Below are 6391 nucleotides of genomic sequence, written 5' to 3' on the forward strand. Positions count from 1 at the left end.
TTATGGAGCTACAAGGGTTCTTTGTATAGTGTAGATACAAGTCCCTTATCGAATATGTGATTTGTACATATTCTCTCCTATTGTTTGAGTCTTTTCACTTTATTTATTTATTTTTTTAAGAGACAGTATCTGACTATGTTGCCCAGGCTAGCCTTGAACTTCTGGGTTCAAGTGATTCTCCCATCTCAACCTCCCTAGTAAGCACACCTCTGTTCTGGCTTTTCTTTCTTTCCTTCCTTCCTTCCTTCCTTCCTTCCTTCCTTCCTTCCTTCCTTCCTTTCTTTCTTTCTTTCTTTCCTTCTTTCTTTCTTTCCTTCTCTCTCTCTCTCTCTCTCTCTCTCTCTCTCTCTCTCTTCTTTCTCTGTCATTTTTGTATCAGGGATTGAACCCAGGGGCACTTAACCACCAAGCCACATCTCCAGCCCTTTTTTATATTTTATTTAGAGACTGAGTCTTAATGAGTTGCTTGCAGCCTTGCTGTTGAGGCTGTTTTTTGAACTTGCACTCCTCCTGCCTCAGCCTCCCAAGCGGCTGGGATTACAAGTGTGTGCCACTGTGTGTGGCCATCAGTTTCTTAGTAGTGTCATTTGAAGCACAAAAGTTTACACTGTGATGAAGTCCAGTTTATCTATTTTTTATTTTGTTGTGTTTTGAGAGTCATATCTAAAATACCATTTTGCCTAATCCAAGGTCACAAAGATTTTCCCATAATTTTTCTTCTAAGATTGATTTTGCTCTTACATTTTGGGTTTTGATACATTTTGAGTTGATTGTTGAATATGATACAATGTAGGGGGTCCAACTTTATTATTTTGCATTCAGAAGAGACTATTCTTGAAGACTATTTTGAACTATATTGAAGAGACTATTCTTTCTCTGCTATATGGTCTTGGCACCCTTGTTGAAAAATCAACTTATCATAGATATGTGGGATTTTTTTGCCTGAACTCTCAATTTTATTCCATTGATCTATATGTCTAACCTTATGCTAATACCATACTATATTGATTACTTATGCTTTCTAATGTGTTTTGATCAGGAGTTTTAAGTCCCTCGGATATCATTTTTCTTTTTGAGATTTTTTTTTAATATTCTACGTTCCTTGAGTTTTATATGAATTTGAGGATCAGAGGTGTATCCGTTGCTACAAAGAAGCCTGTTGAGATTCAGTTAGGAATTGCGTGGAATAAAATGAAATTTAAAGTGATAGGTATTATGTTTCTATTTTATGTGAAATGGGAATAAAATATTTCACCAAGTGGTGTTATAAGACTCAACTTGCATCTGTTAATAGATGTCAGTGTCTATAATGACCTAGATTCAGAATTGCCAAATTCTCATTATATTGTTTTCTAGGTACCTTTCAAAACCACGTTTCTGGCTGGGTGATGTAGTTTAGTAGCAGAGTGCTTGCCTAGCATGCACGAGGCCCTGGGTTCTATCCCCAGCACTGCAACAAAGCAAAACAAAACAAAACAAAAAAACATATTTCCTTTTCTCTGCTCTACTTTCCTGGTTTAGGCCTCCAACATTTCTAATCTGTGTTACTGAAGCATCTTCTAGAACTCACTCTGTCTTCACCTGAAGTCAGAATCATCTCTCTAAAGCCTAAACATGATAGTGCCTCCTCCCTTGGAAAAACACTTTCAGTGATTATCCATGGCCTTCAAGGTAAAGTTAAAGACTTTAAAATCTGACTTCTGCTTGCCTGCTGCTCATCCCCAGGCCCTTCTTAAAGAAGGAATACCGACTCAGCCCTATATTTTAAGCATGTCCCCAGAACTGTAGTCCCAGAACTCACCATGCATTTTCATGGCTCCACTATACTGGCATGCATGTGACCTGTGCCTGGAATGTCCTCTTCTCCCACCTCTGGAAAACTTGTAGTCATCTTTCAAGATAGTTCAAATTTCATTTCCACTTTTTTGATGAAGATGATGATGATGATGGCAGAACATGTATTTGGGAATGACACATGCAGGAGAGGATGTGGAGAAAGAGGAACATTTTTATACTGTTGGTGGGATTGTAAATCAGTCCTGCCACTATGGAAATCAGTATGGAGGTTCTTCAAAAGACTAGGAATGAAGTCACCATATGACCCAGATATACCACTCCTTGGTATTTACCCCGAAGAATTAAAGCCATCTTACTACAGGGATACGTGCATACCAACGTTTCTATCAGCACAATGCACAATAGCCAAACTATGGAACCAGCCTAGGTGTCCACCAGTGGATGAAAGGATAAAGAAAATGTGGTATATATACACAATGGAGTTTCACTCAGCCATAAAGAAAAATGAAATGGTATCATTTGCAGGAAAATGGATGGAGCTAGAGACCCATCATGTTAAGTGAAACAAGTCAAACTCAGAAAGTCAAAAATCATCTGTTACTTCTCATACAAGGAAGCTAGAGAGGAAAAAGAAAAAAGAAGATGTGGGGGCAGGGATCTCATAAAAATCAGGAGAGGAAAGAGACCGAGGGCTGCAAGGCGGGGAGGGAGGAGGAAGTGCTGGGGAGTGATAGTGTCAAATGATACGGTTACAGTGTGTGTGTGTAAGAATATGTGACAGCAAATCCCACCATTATGCACGACTACAACGCACCCATAAAAAAAGTGGATAAAAAAGAACATGCATTTGGTATTAAAATTTATACCATAAGAAGTATAAAATTAAAAAATTTCTCCCACCCTCCAACTTCATTCGTATGCTTTTGTTCTACCAATTTTTACTTTATGTATTCTGAGGCTGTTATTAGGTTCATATACATTTATGGTTATATCTTTATAATGCAGTGACCTTTTTATCAGTATGAAATATCCCTTTTCCTAGGAATATTCTTTGTCTTAAAGACTATTTTATTGACATTTTTATAGCCTTTTCAGCTTTCTTGTGCTTAAGATGTTTTTGTTTCATTTTTGTTTTTGTTTTTTGGGATACTAGGGATTGAACCCAGGGATGCTTTACCACTAAGCTATAACCCAAGCCCCTTTTGTTCCTGAGACAGGGTCTCACTCAGTTGTACAGGGACTCTCTAAGTTGCTGAGGCTGGCATCAAACTTGATCCTCCTGCCTCAGCCTCCCAAATTGCCGGGATTACTGGTGGGCACCCAGACGCCCAGCTTTAAGGTTTATATGATATATATTTATTCATTTGTTGATTTTCAACCTACTAATGTCTTTATGTTGAAACAGGTTGCTTATAAACTATATATAATTGGGCCTCATGCTGGTCACCATGGTGTATGGCTATAATCTCAAGAGGATTCAAGAGGCTGAGGCAGGAGAATCCCAAGTTTGAGGCCAGCCTCAACAACTTAGCAAGACCCCGTCTCAAAATAAAAAATAAAAAGGGGTAGGGAGGCTCAGTGGTAAAGTACCCCTCTGCATTCAATCTCCAGAACTGCAAAAAAAAAAAAAAAAAAAAAAAAGGTCTTCCCTTTTTATCCATTCTGATAACCTCTGACTTCTAATTAGAACACTTATATTTTTAGACTTAAGATTATAATTTTACTGTTTTTTTCTGTTTTGTCTTTTCTGTTCTTCATTCTATTTCTTCTCCTTCCTTGTTTTAGAATTCCATTTTAACATATCCATTGATTTTGTAGCAGTACCTCTTTGCCTTAGATTTACAATATACATCCTTCACTTTTCACAGATGGCTGAGAGTCGACGTTGCATCCCTTCACATGAAATGTAGGAAGCTTGCGACTGCCCGGCTCTGTTTGCATATCCTCTTCTTTACATGATTGTTGCCGTGACTATCGTACCTACTGACGCTACTAACCCCATAATACAAGAGCATAATTTTCCCTTTAGATGATTATTTGTAACTTAAAGATATTAAAAAGAGTACAAAAACAATCTCTTGGGCTGGGGTTGTGGCTCAGTGGTAGAGCGCTTGCCTCGCATGCATGAGGCCCTGGGTTCGATCCTCAGCACCACATAAAAAAAAAAAAAAAAGTACATAAAACAAAGATATTGTGTCCTTCTACAACTAAAAAAAAAATACATATTAAAAAAAAAAACAATCTCTTACATTTATCCACATATTTACCATTTCCAAAGACCTTCATCCCATTGTGTAGATCTGAGTTCCCATCTGGTTTCAGTTCCCTTCGGCCCAAAGAACTTCCTTTCCCATTTCTTGTCATGCGGGTCTGCTGCTGACAAATTTCTTAGGGCTTTTTTTTTTTTAACCTAAAAATATTTTTCCATATTTATTCTTAAGTGGTATATTTACTAGATATAGAATTCCAGGTGGATAGAATTTTTCTCAGTATTTTAAAGACATTTTTCTGGTGTCTTCTAGCATCTTTGTTTTTGATAGAAGCCCCAGATCATTTGTACCCCTGCATAAAAGACTGTGTTCAAGATTTATATTTATTTAATATCAACAAGTATAATTATTTATGATTATATTGTTTGACTATGATATCCCTAGGTGTGTTATTCTTGTTACTGTTGCTGTCGTTTTTCAAATCCTACTTGGGAGTTGCCTGAACTCTATGAATCTATAAATGTATGTCTTTCCCAAGTTTAGCCATTATTTTTACAAACATGTTCTTTCCCATTTTTCCTGTCTCCTCTCCTTCTCGGGCTCTAATGACATGGATTTTAGACCTAGTATTGTCCCATTGGACCGTGAAGAACAACTAATTTTTTCAGTCTTTTAAAGAAATACATATATGCTTCCAAATAGATAATTCCTATTGAGATTTTATAATTTCATTGACTCATTCTTTCATCATCTCTCTTCTGTTCTTAAGACTATCTAGTACATTTTTATTTCTGATATTGAAATTTTCTTTCACAAAATTTCCATTTGGGCTCTTTTGAATAGTTATAATTTTATTTATGGCAAATATAGTCCCTTCTGTTCCTGAGCTTAGTTATAATTGCCACTTTAAAATCTCAGCTAATCCAGGGTCCGAATCATCTTGAAGTTAGTCTCTATCAACTGTCCTGTCCCTTAGAATAAGTCACATCTTGTTGGTTTTCAGTACTTTGGGGAATTTTGTATCTTGGACACTCTGAATAAGACATTGCAGAGGCACTGGATTCCATTATGTTCCTCTGAAGAATATTGATTTGGTTTTAACTTAGAATTAACTTGATTGAACTCAACCTGTAAATTCCGCAACCCCCCCAACCTATGATGAGTGGTAGCTCAAACTGAAGTTCAGTTATTCTAGCCATGTCTGATTGCTTGGTGTCTGCCTCATACATGTGAAGTTTATGGATCAACCCAGAGACATACATAGTTTACACTTGAATTCTTTATCTCCTCTCCTGGGTCTCTCCCTTCACTTTTTAGTGATGATGGTTATCCAGATCAGTATCCTCTGGTTCATCAAGCTAATAATATTGCAGGTTTTCCTGGTGCAGACTGGGACCTATCTGCAGGCAAAACGCTATCTAAAAAGAAAGAGACTCACTCTACGATGTCCCCTTTTCCAAAGGTCAGCATCTAACTGCTTTTGTAAATTTTCTAGTATCTTCAGGTAGTTGACTTTTAGATTTCATCCAGGGTTGAATAAATTCTTCAATTTCTGTTGATGGATTCTAAACAAGTCTATGGCCAGAAAACAAAAATCCCTGATATAGTTGTTCAAGGGATTATGATTTTTATCCCATTTAATGATGAATTTTCTAACTCCCTACATAAGATTTCTTCTTAGTATTATTTTTTTGTTTGTTTATTTAAACTTGCTGGGAGAGTTCATCCTTAACATTTATCTGAGTGCTCTTAATTGGTATTTTATTTAATCCTTACAACAACTGTATGGAGAAGTTGGCTATAATATCTCCATTTGAAAAAGATGAGGAAACCCAACCAGAGAGGCTACACTGCTTGCCAAAGTCTCTGTGCATAAGTGGTATGCAAACCAGCTGCTGAGTTCATGGCCGTTTTCTTTCTTAACCTGGTTGTGAGAAATGGCTTGTAAAGAGGGCAACTTTTCAGGATCAAGATGGTAGCTGGAGGGAGAAGGTAGAAGGAGTCATCTGTGGCTTTAAACTTGGCCAGGTCCTCGTTAGTCATCTGAGTCAGAGGTTTATCCCAGTTGGGCATAACCAAGAATCCACTCCAATTAAAGAGAAAATAAATGCATTAGAGGATGTTAGGAAGTTGGCAGCTTCTCTAGGGAAGCCAGAGGATCTAGCCTGGAGACCACATGGCCAGTTCCAATAGCTGAAGCATGCCAGACACTGTCTCTTGGCTGCCCTTAGCAAAGTAGAATCCGGTGTCGCCTGCTCTTTCACATCTTGCACGCATGCCCTGATGGCTCTAGTTGGGGTGTGTGTTATCAGATCCTTCGCTGCTTGCCTCATGCCAGCTGTGAGAGAGAGAGACTGTGTGAGGGTCTTCCTGCTTTCTGCACG

At 37.8% G+C, this 6391-nt stretch overlaps 1 non-coding gene across 1 annotated transcript; it reads left to right on the forward strand.

The window, feature by feature from the left end:
- Positions 1-3881: 3881 nt before the first annotated feature.
- Positions 3882-3954, forward strand: Trnaa-cgc (transfer RNA alanine (anticodon CGC)). Its single transcript has one exon. It is a non-coding gene; the product is annotated as a tRNA-Ala (tRNA).
- Positions 3955-6391: the final 2437 nt, after the last annotated feature.

This window comes from Marmota flaviventris, chromosome 18, assembly GCF_047511675.1.
Source record: "Marmota flaviventris isolate mMarFla1 chromosome 18, mMarFla1.hap1, whole genome shotgun sequence".
NCBI classification, from domain to species: Eukaryota; Metazoa; Chordata; class Mammalia; order Rodentia; family Sciuridae; genus Marmota; species Marmota flaviventris.